General features: G+C 41.5%; 1 protein-coding gene across 1 annotated transcript in view; it reads left to right on the top strand.

Annotated features, from left to right (window-relative positions):
- Positions 1 to 10573, top strand: part of YIPF2 (Yip1 domain family member 2) — a 453467-nt gene extending 442894 nt beyond the window's left edge. Inside the window, exon 10 of the mRNA XM_087926080.1 lies at positions 10463 to 10573. The gene's annotated coding sequence lies outside the window, so the exon portion shown is untranslated. The remainder of the gene's footprint in view (positions 1 to 10462) is intronic.
- Positions 10574 to 14692: the final 4119 nt, after the last annotated feature.

The raw sequence follows: 14692 nt of genomic DNA on the forward strand, positions 1-14692 counted from the left end.
ATCACCCACCATAGTTGTCCCAAAGGTGCTTTTCAAAAGGCAACTGGACTTTCTTGGTTTTTTCTTTGAAAACATTTCTCTTATCATCCAAGAAATTCTGATGGAATGGTGGGAATAGAAGGATTTATATTCTTTGCAGTCATCTGGCCGTTAGTTCTTTGAAGATTGATAGTTAGCTCTCTGAGAGTCATTGAGACCACTTAGGGATTTATCTGTACCCTCAGGTTCACTTGAATCAGAATGCAAATGGGTGTGGAATCTTCTTGGGGCAGCTGAAAGGACTAGACAGGAGATTGTAGACAGGAGATAGTTGGTATCATATCCCTCCCCCTCTGTTATGAGAGGGCTGCTTGAATTACACATAGTTGGCTTCTTTGATCCCTCTTTCAAACCAATGATCCTCTCTGTCCATAATGTGGCAAACAATAACCTTTGTCTTTCAAATGCAGTTGAACTGCCAAATCTTGTCCTGAGAGGGTCGTTCTCCTATGTTGTGTCATGAGTTTGTGAAGTGGTTGGCAGTGTTACAAAGTTTCCTCTGTTTTCTGGCAAAAGGAGCTTCTCCTGGATCTACCAGGGACTTTGTGGTATCCCTGGGATCGACAGGATGCGCTCTTTTCATTCACCATCTCTTCGGGACGTTTTAGATCTGTTTGGACCATCCAGGAGCAAAGATATTGGCAGCGATCTCAGACCTTTAAGATTGCATGCCGTATTGTCACGACGCCAGCTCCGCGCTCCCTGGATTATTTTCTTTTTATCTTCATTTTGATAGTAAAGGATCCCTTTCTCATCTACATTTATATATCAGTTTCTTCTCTCTGTCTTTTTTCAGCTTTATGTAATAGCCATCTCCCTGGCTTATTTGCATTTTCAAAAAAGTTTTGTCTTGCCATTTTCATTTTTTGTGCCATTTCTTCTTTTTCTATTAAATTTAGGTTTGGTTAATTCCATTTTCTCTTTCACATTATTTTTCCACGAGTGTTTCTGCAGTTCTATCTCCAACTTTTTCATTTCTTCTTGTAGTATTTTTTGCTGTTGCTTCTTTTTCTTGTTTCTTCTTGCTATATATGTTATGGCTAATCCTCGTATATATGCTTTAGCCATGTCCCAAACATTTTGTAATGATGTTTCTTCTTTTCTATTTTATTTAAAGAAAAGGTCCATTTCCTTTACCATTATTTGTATAAACTCCTTGTCCTTTAATATACTTTGATTCAATGTCCATCTCAGTTTTTTCCTCTGTCCCTTCCACTTGATTTTTATAGGATTGTGATCCGCCCATATGTTTGTTTCTATGTCAACCTCTTACACATCTGTTCTCATTTCTGGTGATATCCATATCATATTGATTCTAGACCAGGATTGGTGTCTATTCGAATAGAGCGTATATTGATTTTTTTGGTGGGGTTAACTCTCTCCATATATCATGTATACTTATTTCTTATGTCATTTCAAAAAGGGTTTGGGAAGTGTTCTAATTTTTTAAAAATTATTTTATTGCTTCGGTAGTCTAATTTGATATCTATAATTGTGTTAAAGTCTCCTATCATACATATATTTTCATAGTCCTTTTCAGTGGTGGGATTCAAAAAATTTTACTATTGGTTCTGTGGGCATGTCTTGGTGGGTGTGATGTGGCTTGGTGGACATGTCTTGGTGGACATGGCAGGAGAAGGATACTGCAAAATCTCCATTCCCACCCCACTCCAGGGGAAGGATACTGTAAAATCTCCATTCCCTCCTGACTCCTGGAGGAAGGTTACTACAAAATTCCATTCCCTCCCCACCCCATTAACCTGCTCTCTCCTGTGCAGGGCAATAAAAGAAGACCCAGCCAATCAGCTGGGACTCAGGAGGCAGAGAATAGGTGGGGGTGGGGCCAGTCATAGGTGGTATTTGCCGGTTCTCCTAACTACTCAAAATTTCCACTACTGGTTCTCCAGAACTGGTCAGAACCTGCTGAATGCTACCTCTGGTCCATTTCAATTATCTTCTTATATAGTTTTTTTTAAAAAAAATTCTTCTTGTTTGTTATTTGGTGCATATATCACAATCAAGAGGATCTGTTTCTGATTTATTACAACCACCACCATCAATATTCTCCCTTCTTTATCTGAGTATATTTGTTTAACTTTTAACATTTCTTTAACATGTAATGGCACTCCTCTTTTCTTTTGTTGTGCTAATGCAGAGTATAATTTCCCAATTTTAGGGTATTCCAATAGATTCCCGTATTGCTTTTTAATATGCACTTCTTGAAGACAAATTAAATCCAATTTTAATTTTTGTAATTTCATAAACATTTTTTTCATTTTTGCAGGGGAGTTCAACCCATTTATGTTAATTGATAACATCTGTATTTCTTCTTCCATCACTTCATTTATATATAGGTTTTACACTACTAGTTGTTCTTATGTCTCTCTGTTCCTTTGCTCTTGCACCTTCTCATTCTGCTCACTCTCTTTTCTCATTTTCACTCTCTTCTTGTTGCAAAGTCTTTTCTTCTGCTTGTATTTCTTCTTGCCTTTTACTTTCTATCTCTTCTCTAGAAGGAAGTTGACTTCCTTCTAGAGCAGAGCGGATTGAGGGAACGGGACTCCATTCCAGCCTTCCAATTTTGCCTGCCTGGAGACCCTTAAGGGGAAGAGTTAACTTCAAAGGGGTAACAAAGATAGAGGGGAAGCCCCGTAGATCATGAGGAGAAGTGCAATCTCCCATTAGATCCGTGGAAAACCCCTTGAATCTGGCAGGAGAGAGGATGGCCATTAAGGCTGAACTGAAGCTGTGGCAGCTTGGAAAGATAAAGGAAGAGAAAAATCAAGAAGCAGTGTAGCTATGCTGGGTGAGACTTTTCTAACTTCCTGCTGTGGAATTTATCCTAATTTAAATGCTAATGACTTTGGAAAAAGTGAGACTCAAAAGGAAGAATAGTGGTGACTAAGTTTCAGAGACATTGATCAATCTGGAAAGAAATAATTATAAAGGAGTTAACTTTAAATTAAAGGATAGTCTGAACTATTTATTTCTTAAAGAACTTTAACTGTTTGAAGAATATTAGAATATATATATATGTACCTTTTGATAAAATAATTTTTGAAAGCATCGATAAAATAATTTTTAATGGAGCAGCTGAAGAAAAGTAAAGAGCAAGGCCGCCATCTAGTGACTGAAAGAGACTGTTAGAAATGTAAAGTGCTTTTATTTTTGTTTTCACTAGGGAAGACCTTGGGAACTGTTAGCTACAAAGTGTTTTTACAGCTGTCAACTGATAACAGTGATGTTTAGGAACAGCTAGCAGCGAGATTCAAAAATTTTTACTACTGGTTCTGTGGGTGTGGCTTGGTGAGTGTGATCATGTGACTGGGTGGGAGTGGCTAGGTAGTCATGTGACTGGGTGGGCATGGCCAACTCAACTCAACATCACTCACTTCGAGGGGCGATTCTCCTTGCGCTGCCTCTCATGACCATGGGAATGCTGCAATGGTTGTAAGTGTGAAAAACAATCATAAGTCATGTGATGGGTGGGTGTGACCAATTTAGCAGTCCATTTTGCCAATTTAGTAGTCCATTAAACAATATACAGCAGCCCCCTTTTCTATTCTTCTTTTTAATACTGCATGAAGTTTTTGCTCTAAGTTTTTGTTTTACTAGGGGTAGAGGTTACTAGGGATTTCTGGGAATTTCTTCTCTGTTTGAGAGGCACCAAAATAATCACGATGATTGCTCCTGCTGGGGCAGGGGGTTGGACTAGATGACCTCCAAGGTCCCTTCCAGTCCTGGATTATTGTGCTGTTTCAAAGCAACCTCTGAAATTATGTCTAGTGCCAGAATTTGTGGTTCTTCCTTCCTCTCCTTTTTCTCTCTCTCCCTCCCTTCTTCCCTCTCTCAACTGTTTGTCCATCCATCCATCCATCCATCCATATCTCATTCACTACCTTCCCTCTTTGTTCCTTCCCTCCCTCTTTCTTTTTTTCCCTTCCCTTTCTTTTTCTTTCTTTCTCCTTTCCCTCCCTTTCTTTCTCCCATCCCTCCCTCCCTCCCTCCCTCCCTCCCTCCCTCCCTCCCTCCCTCCCTCTTTCTTTCTTTCTTTCTTTCTTTCTTTCTTTCTTTCTTTCTTTCTTTCTTTCTTTCTTTCTTTCTTGTCTCTCCCTTCTTTCTCCCTTTCTCTCTCTCTCTTTCTCTCCCTTCCCTTCCTCTTTCCCTCTCTCTGTTAAAGTGAAAGGAAAATTCTGGCTGTTGCTGAAGTATGAATCATAAAGTATAAAGAGGAAGAAAGGAAGATCACAGCTATTTTTACTGGACATGTAGATATAACCTATGAAAACATTGACCCTTGCATGAGGAGATTTAAATAGCCTGGACTGTTGTTGGAATGTCCTTTTTCCTCTTTTCCCCCTCTTTTCTGTCTTTTTTCCTCTTTCTCCCTTTTTTGTTTGAATAGACATTTGGGTCTCTCAGATACTTTGTCAAATAATGAACAGGAGAGCTGATAGACCAATATGGATTACATTGAATCCTTGGATTCAGACAGGGGCATGACAGCCAATTACAGCCCTGTGCATACAGCTCAAAGATATTGAAAAACACGGAGCAACGATTGGTGGTGTGAAAAAGAGGTCTATGCGGTCTGCTGGGCTCTCCTCACTTGGTGTCACTTCCTAGAGGGGAGTAGGATTCCCTTCCAGGTGTGGACTGACCATAAAAATATGGAAGCCCTCAAAACCCAGAGGAAATTATCTCCCAAGCAAGTGTGATTTGCTCAATACTTTCAGCTATTTAATTTCACCCTCCAATACATACCAGGAGGAAAAAATAACCTGGCAGATGCTTTGTCAAGGGTGCTGCAATACAATAGCAGCAAACCAGAGTCTGTTAAACCTTTGCTTTCAGTGACCCAACTAGCCGCAAGGGTGATTACTAGAGCACAAGCGAAAGGAGATCCCCGCCTCCAGACAACACCACAACCCAGGCTTTTAAGCAAGCATTAGTTGCTGACAAGTGGTTCTTGAAGCACAAGGACTGCTGCTCCATGAAAGATTGCTTACTCTGGATGGGGGTGGGGTGGGGACTGTGTGTTCCTGTGAACCAGAGACTTAAAGTTATACAGACCTGCCACGACTCAAAAACGGCAGGACACTTTGGGTTCACTTAGTAAAAAGGTAGTTTTGGTGGCCATCCCTAAAAAAGGGTATTGAAGGCTACGTTGCTAGCTGCCCTACTTGTGCAAACAGCAAAAAGACAACAAGGAAAAACACCTGACTTTTTACAAGCTGTGGCTGAACCTTTAGCACTCAGGGGAGAGATTTTCATGGATTTTATCGTAGAATTGCCCCAAAGCACAGGAAATACTGTCATTTGGATAGTAACAGACCTGTTCTCAAAACAAGTCCACTTCATCCCATGTCAGAAAATCCCTATGGCCAAAACCTTAGCCAAAATCTTTCTGCTCTACCATTTGCATGGTACCCCACAGAGGATAATTTTGGACTATGGGGTTCAATTCATCTCAAGGTCCTAAAGGGTGTTCTTAGCCCTCTTGGGGACTGATCAGGGGCTGAGTTCTAATCACAATCTCTGAACGAATCATGGATCGGAATGCATGAACTTGGTTCTATAACAATACCTAAGGTGTATTATAAACTATTAATAGCCCTGTGCAGAGGTCGCATACAACAATGCTGCCACTCCAGCACAGGTTTCATCTCTGTCTGAGTGGCTACCGCCCAAGACTTTAACCCCATGCCAGAACTCCCAGCCGAAGAGCCCACTAGGAGTGGGATTATACTGATTCTCACCTATGCACTATAACCTGTTGTTAACTTTCTAAGCAGTTCGGAGAACTGATTGTTGGAAGAAATCTCCTTTTGTTTTTTTTCCACTTTACAGGGCTATTCTTGTAAGGATGACAGGAAGGAAACATTCTGGTGTTGTTGCTTACAGAAACTGCCTCTCCATTAACTCTTATTACATTCTTGACAGTAGCACGTCAAGACTTCCTGTCTCCGGAGCTTCTGGGGCTTGACTTTCTTAAAGTGGAAGGGTTGTTTTAAGCTTTCTACACTGCTGTTGGGAGGAAATACTCCCCTGGACAATCAGCACTTTGAAGAAATAATTGAATAATAAAGCAGAGCTTCTAGAAAGAAGCTTTTAATGACAAGGAACCAAGATGAGTAGATTACAGGCCAACCAACCAATCAGAAGAAATAGATGAACTCTTTGCCAACCAGTTAACAAATGTATGTAGGAAGCATACCACAGTAGTAATGGGAGACTTTAACTATCCAGACATCAACTGGGAAACCAACTCTGCAGCAAGTGGGAGATCAAACAAATTCCTAACTAACCTAGCCAACAACTTTGTTGTCCAAACGCTAAAGAAGGGAACTAGAAGTAAAGCTATACTGGATCTAATTCTTACTAATAGAGAAGAAGTGATAGAGGGGATTGAAATTACCAGAACCTTGGGTGAAAGTGACCATGTCATAGTGGAATTGAATATAATGCAAACACAAGCAATAGAAAATAATCCAACCAGTGATCCAACCTCTTTAAAAGAGCTGATTTTAACAAACTAGGAAAGATTCCATGGATGAAAATCCTAAAGGGGAAAACAACTCAAAAATGCAATCATAAAAGCCCAGTCCAGTACATACCACTGAAAAAGAAAAATAAGAAATTCAAGAAGAAACCAGCATGGCTGCACAGGAATCTGACAAACTGAAAGACAAAAAGGACAAGTACAAACAATGGAAAGAGGGACACATAACTAAGGCTGATTATAAGCAGATAGCCAAAACATGCAAAGATGAAGAAAAGCAAAGGCTCAGAATGAACAAAGACTTGAAACAAAAGTCAAAGATAATTTTAAAAGTTTCTTTCAACATATTAGTAAGAACAAATCAAGGAAACAGTAGGTCCACTAAAGAGAGAAGATGGCAAGAAAGTAACAGGCAGTAGGGAGGAAGCAGAGCTGCTTAACTCATTCTTTGCATCAGCCTTTATGCAGAAAGATATTACAGCCAACATTTTAAAAAAACTACTATAAAAGACAAACTAGAAATAAAACTTAAAATAAGCACCTATCTGACCTTGGCAAATATAAATCACCAAGACCTCACAGATAACATCCCACAGTTCTGAAGGAGCTGGCAGATCTTATCTTAGAAGCATTGTACCATATCTTTCAAAAATCCTGGAGCAGTGGGAAAGAAATTGAGGACTGGAAAAGGGCTGATGTGGTTTCCATCTTTAAGAAAGCGGGGGGAAACAGACCTAGAAAACTACAGAGTATAAGATCAATACCTGGGAAGATCCTGAAAAAGATAATCAAAAAACAGATCTGCGAAAAACCAGAAGCAAATAAAGTTATAACTAATGCCAGCATGGGTTTGTTAAAAACAGATCATACCAAACCAATCTTATTTCATTCTTTGTGACTAAATTAGTAGACCAGCGAAATGTTGTGGACATAGTATACTTAGATTTCAGTAAGGCATTTGACAAAGTAGACCACAACGTAGTTCTTGGTAAGCTCGATAAATATGGAATAGACAACATCCCCATCAGATGGATTTGTAGCTGGCTGACAAACCATACTCAATGAGTAGTTCTTAATGGGTACTAACTACATCCACATGGAAAGAAGCAGGGGTGGGATTCTACCGGTTCAGACTGGTTCTATAGAACTCCTTGTTAACTTTTTAAGCAGTTTGGAGAACCAGTAGTTAGAAGAAATATCCTTTTGTTTTTTCTTTCCACCCTTATTACATTCTTGGCAATATGCCTAGACTTACTATCTCCGAAGGAGGTTTTTTTCCTTTCTTGGTACTTTCTTAAAGGGGAAGGGTTGTTTTAAGCTTTTTATACTGCTGTTGGGAGGAAATACTCCCCTGCAAATACTTCCAGCTGGCATGCAATGATCAGCACTTTGAAGAAATAATTGAATAACGAAGCAGAGCTGCCAAAAAGGAGCTGATGAGTGACATTCAGCAAGGCTTCTTGGCTAGCTAGAAAGATTGACATTTAAACGTGAGTTTACATACCCTTTCTGAGTTTTGGTCTAAAACTGTTTTTTTGGTGAAGTTTAATTCTGTGCTTAGTGACATTTAATCCTGTGTTTATTGATGGGATAATTTTCCCTATTCAGCTTTGTTTGGAAGGAAAAAAGTTAATCTCTGTTCCTGAAAAAAAACTGGGTTGAGAAATCTGTTTAGTTCCTGTGTTCTGGTATTTGTTCTGGTAATTGGTTTAATAAGCAACAGCTACTGTTGTGATTTAATTATTTGTATTGTGTTTGGATTTTTTCCTGCCTCATGGTTTCTTTTTCTATCTAGGGAGGGGATCTTCCTTCACTGCTTTAGTGGAATCTAGCACCGTCCTTTTGGGATGTACTTCCAAAAGGCAGGATGCAAGCTTGGCACTGATTTTTTTACTGCCTTTCTGGGGGCATGTGACCTTTCCTTAAATATGAATGATTTCCTTAGGACATCTTGTGAAGTGAGTGAGACCAGCTGGTATCTTTAAGTGGTGCAAATGGATCTAAGGATTGCTTCTCCTGGTGTGCTCTTTCTGGAGAGCTTAAATGACCTTTCTGCTAAAGGGTTTCACTTTATGAGCAAGAGTTGGCTGCTGATAGTTATCATTGCATTTTAACTATTTTAATTCCTCAAGGTGCTTTGGCACCCTGCCTGATTTGTAACTCTGGCTTGTAGACGTTTTTAATCTAACGATTTAGGGCAGTTTTTTGTGAACAAAGAAGCTTTTTGTATTTTTGTACAGGTAATCCTTGACTTACAACAATTCATTTAGTGCATTCAAAGTTACAATGCCACTGAAAAAAATGACTTATGATTGTTTTTCATACTTACAACCATTGCAGCATTCCCATGGTCATGAGAGGCCAGGCAAGGAGAATCACCCCTCAAAGTGAGTGATGTTGAGTTGGCCATGCCCACCCAGTCACCTGACCACCTAGCTACTCCCACCCAGTCACATGATCACACCCACCAAGCCATGCCCACAGAACCAGTTGTTAAAAAAATTTGAATCCCACCCCTGCATAGCATCCCTAAAAGAATGGGTAGAACAATTACCAAACACATGGCCTTAGGAAAAGCATTAGAGGAGGCAAGAGCAGCTTACAAAGCACAGGCTGACAAAAGGTGGGTAGAGCTGAAGCCTTTTAAATAGGGTGTCTTGTCTACCCAGTTTCCCTTAGAAAAACTAGGACCAAAATTCATAGGTCTGTTCCCAATCACATGCATTATAAACCCAGTTAAGTAAAGCACCAGCTGCCAAAAACACTAAAAGAAGTAAACCCAGTATTCCACTGTAGCCTTTTGAAACCAGAAATATCATCCCCCGTTAGAAGTAAGACAGCAACACCGCCACAGCCCGTTATGGTTGAGGGCGAACAGCAATTTGAGATTAAAAAGATACTTGACTCAAGGAAACTTCATAGGTCAACCTCATACCTAGTGGCCAGGAAACGCCTCCCCCTCCTCTGAAAACAAATGAGTGCATTAAAAGCACATTTGAGCCTTTATGTTTCTGAAACATTTCCATGCCCAATACTCGGATAAACCGAACTAATTGTATTTTTTTTTTCCTCCACCTCTTTTCTTTTCTCTTCCAGATGGAGTTCTCTTTCTCTTAGAGGGGCAGCAGATCAGGTCTCCATAGATCCCTATTGGGATACTGCCATTCTTGCAGGAGGGCCTGGATGCCAATTTACAACCTTTCCTTGTCTCTGATCTTTCTTTTACTTTGATGTACCTTCCTAAGAATGAAAGGGAGAGGAGAATAGCTTGGGCCTATTTTGTCTCAGCTCCAAGGGAATGAGCAAACAGCGCCTGAGAACAGCTTATCACTTCTCAGCTTGAGGTTCTCACAACAACCTCGCACCTGTGGATTGGCTCACCTTTGGACTGGTGGAGAGGAGGGGTTTCTACAACATTTAACCTAATGATTTTGAGCCAGAATTTCAGATCCTGCCTTGCTTTTCTTGCTGTCACTATCTCCCAATAAAAGTTGTTAAGAGTTTATTGCAGAAATCAAATACAGAAAGCACACACAGATGACTGATTTTGCAGGATTCATTAACTTCTTCATATACATAATAAGATATGAGTAAATTTAAAATACCAATAGTAGATTCTTCCAACATGGTAGTAGTTACAAGCAAAACACAAGCAGAGAAGAGAACAGCCCTCAGTTTCAACAGACAAGCCCAGACTAGTTTCAGTTCAGAGCTGAGCATAGAGCAGAGATAAGCCACACCCAGACTCCATGTCAGCCTCCAAGATCTTTTCTACTTCTTTGCATCTTTTGGCTGCCATGAGTAACGGGGGGAGGGGTTGTGTCTGGGAAGAGAGCTGGAGGTGTTACATTCTTGTGTTGAAAAAATGAGGAGTGGGGGTAGTACAAATTCCTGCTCTTAAGTTTCTATTTCATTGCTTAGCTTTCTTTCCTTTGCGCAGCTGTGAATCTTTATCAAAATATGTCAAGGTCAACGGACAGAGGCCTCATCACCACCTGAAGATGCCCACATGATCATATTCAGGACTTTTAATTGGAAGAACCTTTTGAACTTTGGGGGGGTGGGAACAATTCCATCACTTTGTATATGTGATCTGCGCGCCTAATTTCTCAGATTCAGAATTCTACCTGTAGCTTCCACTTCGAATTTCAGTAAAAGATATCTTTCCTCTAATCTATGGAGTCTAAGTATTTCTTTCTTGGATTTTGAATGGAGCACAGATTGAGATTATTCTGAATCTGACCTCACCAGCCCACCCAGAGAAAATATCCAATTTTCTTCCGAGGGGTTTTTACATCATGTCATCTCCAGCTAGTGATGAGGATGACCTGGGAGGTGTGGGGGGGCAGTCATTGCTGATACCGGAGGTGCTAGCAGCCGAATTGCTAGCCGATCTTACTCTGGAGGAAGTTCCAGCTGAGAGGCCCAGATGGTCGTTGGGTGTTGGCTGGAGGGATCCCGAAGAGCTTCCCCTCCCCTGGAATCACCACGATCCAACGGCGTGGGAGAGACGAGCCATGGCAAGAGAAGGAAAGGAGAGAATTTTTGCTGGATCAAGCCAGGCAGCTCCTGAATGAAGCTTTTGGTCAGCCTCACATCACTCCAAGGTATGAGGGGGAAGGGGGAGCAACCTCAGCCAGACACAGCTAGGCTGCCCGCACCCCCATAACTCAGCCAGTGCCAGTGCAGCAACTGGCTGCAGCCCCAAGGCCCCCAGTGGGAGGTGTGATCCCTAGAAGACGCATAGCTCCCAAGCTGCCTCCATTAGACGTGAAATTTGGAGGAAATCCCAAAGACTTGGGTTTCTTCCTAGCACAAGTTTGGAGCTTTATGGAGGAATATGGGGGAGAGTTCACCTCTGAAGCAGCTAAAGTGAGATGTGTCACCAGGGCCCTGGAGGGAATAGCGGCAGAATGGATGGTGACTTTGCATAATGATAACTCCTCCCAACTGCAGAATTACAACGTATTCACAACTGTGTTGCGAGCAAGATTTGAGGACCCACTGGCGGAGAGAAAGGCCAGGATCAGGATAAAAACCATAAATCAGGGGAGAAGGTCAGTGGCTGACTACACCCAAGAGTTTAGACAGCTGGCATACCGTATCCGAGGTTGGTCCCAGGGAGCCCTGATAGAAGCCTACAAAGATGGTCTAAATGAAGACGTATACCAGATGTGTATCTCCAGAAGGGATCCTAATGATTTGCAACTGTGGTACCTGCTGGCAGAGGAAGTGGAGATAGATCTGGCCTGAAGCAGATGCAGGGGGGGCTCTAGATGGAGTAAGCCATCCCTCCCACAGTTCCAAGAGGCCCTCAAGCCTCCGAAGGGAGGGGTGATGACAAGACCCAAATCCACTGCCTGGTTTCGATGTGGGAAGGAGGGCCACCGGATTGCGGACTGCAGGGTCAAGCTGGATCCAAAGGGGGCACAGAGAGGAGGGAGGAAATCTGAACCCACCCCCCAACCAAGCCCTGCGAAACCGCGCTAAAGATGGGGGAGGTTGTAGAGGTCGCCCCTCCGGCGGGAGAGGAGCTGGTACCTCCAACCTTCTTTGAAGAGAGTGAATCCGATTCGTAAGACGACTTCCTGGTAAGTCCAAACAAGGGCCCCATGACTATTCCAGTAAAATTAAGGGCACCAACTTCAGGGACCAAAGGGGAGATGTTAGCCTTGCTAGACTCTGGGTGCATGAGATGTGTAATCAACATGAAAGTGGTTGAGGAGATGGGCATCAGACTGAGAACTTTAGAAACGCCCATAGCCTTTTACCAATTAGATGGGTCAGTGGCGGGGGGGTTGCCCTGCATGCTTCATAACAGAACCCCTAGAGATGACCATGGGGGAGCATAAAGAGACTGCGTTTTATTTTGGCCCCTGGGATGGAGCAACCATTAATACTAGGATTGCCCTGGCTCCGCAAATGGAATCCCCATGTGAACTGGAGGAAGGGGTTGCTGAGTATACGCACCGATCAGTGACCGGAAGGGGAGGGGCAATCCCAACAGAACCTTCAGAATCCGGTTGAGCTAGCCTCCACGGGTACTGAGGACTTGGAGGGGGAGGAAAAAATCCCGAAAGAATATTGGGACCTAAAGGAAGTGTTTAGTGAAAAGGCTTCAGATGAGCTTCCCCCTCATCGGTCAACATGTATTCAAAATCAATGACCCCTGATTTCTGAAGGAATGAAATTTGGGGAAGTTGTGGCTGCTTCAGTGCTGCTGATTGTTGCTGTCCTGCTGCATTGCTGTTATGGTTAATGTCAGCATTCCAGAAAAACAAACTCCAAAACTCTGATACACATTTTCTCAAAGTTCCATTTTATTAGAGTTGTCATACATCTGGGAAAACCAGCATCTGTTGTCCCTCAACAATTGAAAATCAAAAACCCATCCCCTGCACCTCTCAGTCCATCACATGGCCCAATCACCATCCATCCCAACTTGAGATAATCCTCTAACCACTACTCAACCAGGTGCAGGATGACATGACCTTGACTGAAAAGAAGAATGCTATTATGTCTAACTACATCCACTCTATTAAATCCCCCCTCCCAATTTCCCAGGCACAGGAATATGGCAGCATGGAAGCTTCTGGTGCTAATATGGCTTCCAAGGCTGACAGTTATACAATCTTTATTTTCAACATTTTGTGAGTTTTCCAGCCAATCTCCCATTTTCTCTCTCCTTCCCTCACCCAGCAGCAGCCATTTACTTGCCTGCTGGAAAGGGAAGGGTTAAGAGAGAGAAAGGAAGAGAGAGGAAAGATGGTAGGGAAAAAGAAGGCAGGAGGGTGGAAGGAAGATTTTCAATACTTTTCACAAGAAAAACTAATGGAGAAGCAGCAGAAATCCAGAAGTTGCTTCTGCGCCTACTTTTTTTTTGGGGGGGGGGCACCTGTGGTTATTCTGTTTTTCTGTTTAGATAAGAACATATCTCTGAACTCATGGGGGAATGGGTTGTTTAGTTGCACATTGATACTGACATTGGCTGTAAAGTTTCTAAGAGTCATTGGGGATATCTAGTGCAAAATACAGGTTACAATTGATCTTTTCGACCAACAACTGCAAACTCATTCTCTTTGTTGAACTCTTCTGAGATTGTTTGAAATTTATCACCAATGTCCAGCAATAGCTCAATAATATTGTTGTCCCCAATGTTAATTTTGAAGTCTATCATACAGTATGCTGGGGTTGAAACTGTCTAATACCACTTTGTCAATCGACTGAGTCCTGATGTCAAACTTGTGACTGATAATTTTTTTTGTGTGACCTTTGTCCTACATAAAATCCAGAGGGAAGTTGCTGGATGATAATGTTGTCAATCACATTTGAAGAAGAGCATTTAAAAGATTTTAATCTATACTTCTTGAGGCCTATGATGGTGCTTTTGGTGTAGATGTAAAGACAAAACAGATATCTGGATTTTTTACTCAAATCCTTCAAATTTTGTGAAAAAGAATTAATGAACGCATACTCTTAAGACAAATTCAGGTTTGTTATGTATCTTTCCACCTTTATTCCAATTTATTTCCTAATCACTCCTTGCATGTGATGAAATGAGCTGCAACTTACGAAAATTTGTCTTTTAATAAATTTTCTTAGTCAAAGAGACTTCTGATTTCTTGCCATTAACATACTTTTCTGCATACAATGGGACAGTTCACACACATCACTTGATAATGCCTAGTGACATCTATAGCCAGTATCACCAGCCTCATTTGCTAGTTTGAGAAAATTTCCATTCCATTATTTCCTAGAACATTCCTGTCATTTGGTTAAAAAGTTCATATTTTTCACCCAATAAAAGAACCACATCATACAGGAATAGCCCTCAATTCCTTTCATCTGTGTATCTTTTGCTTCTGGACGAAGCAAAAGACTTTTACAGTCAATTGTAAAAGAGTAGCACTCTTTTTACCGATTTCAGCTCCACGAAAACAGTGCCGATTGACTGACAACAATCATAATAATGTGATTGTATGTGTTATTTATTACTATTACAGCTATGATAATTGAGTTAATAATTATAACATGGACTTTTAGATCCTGCGGGATCGGCTTTGCCCGAATTAATTTGGTCTCCCAAAAAAGCCCAAATATTCAACCTTCCTCAGTTCCTATGACGACTGCCGCAGCGTTCCATCCGGCTAC

The sequence above is a fragment of the Pseudonaja textilis genome, chromosome 2, assembly GCF_049901715.1.
Source record: "Pseudonaja textilis isolate UNSWEBS1 chromosome 2, rPseTex1.2, whole genome shotgun sequence".
In the NCBI taxonomy this organism is placed as follows: Eukaryota; Metazoa; Chordata; class Lepidosauria; order Squamata; family Elapidae; genus Pseudonaja; species Pseudonaja textilis.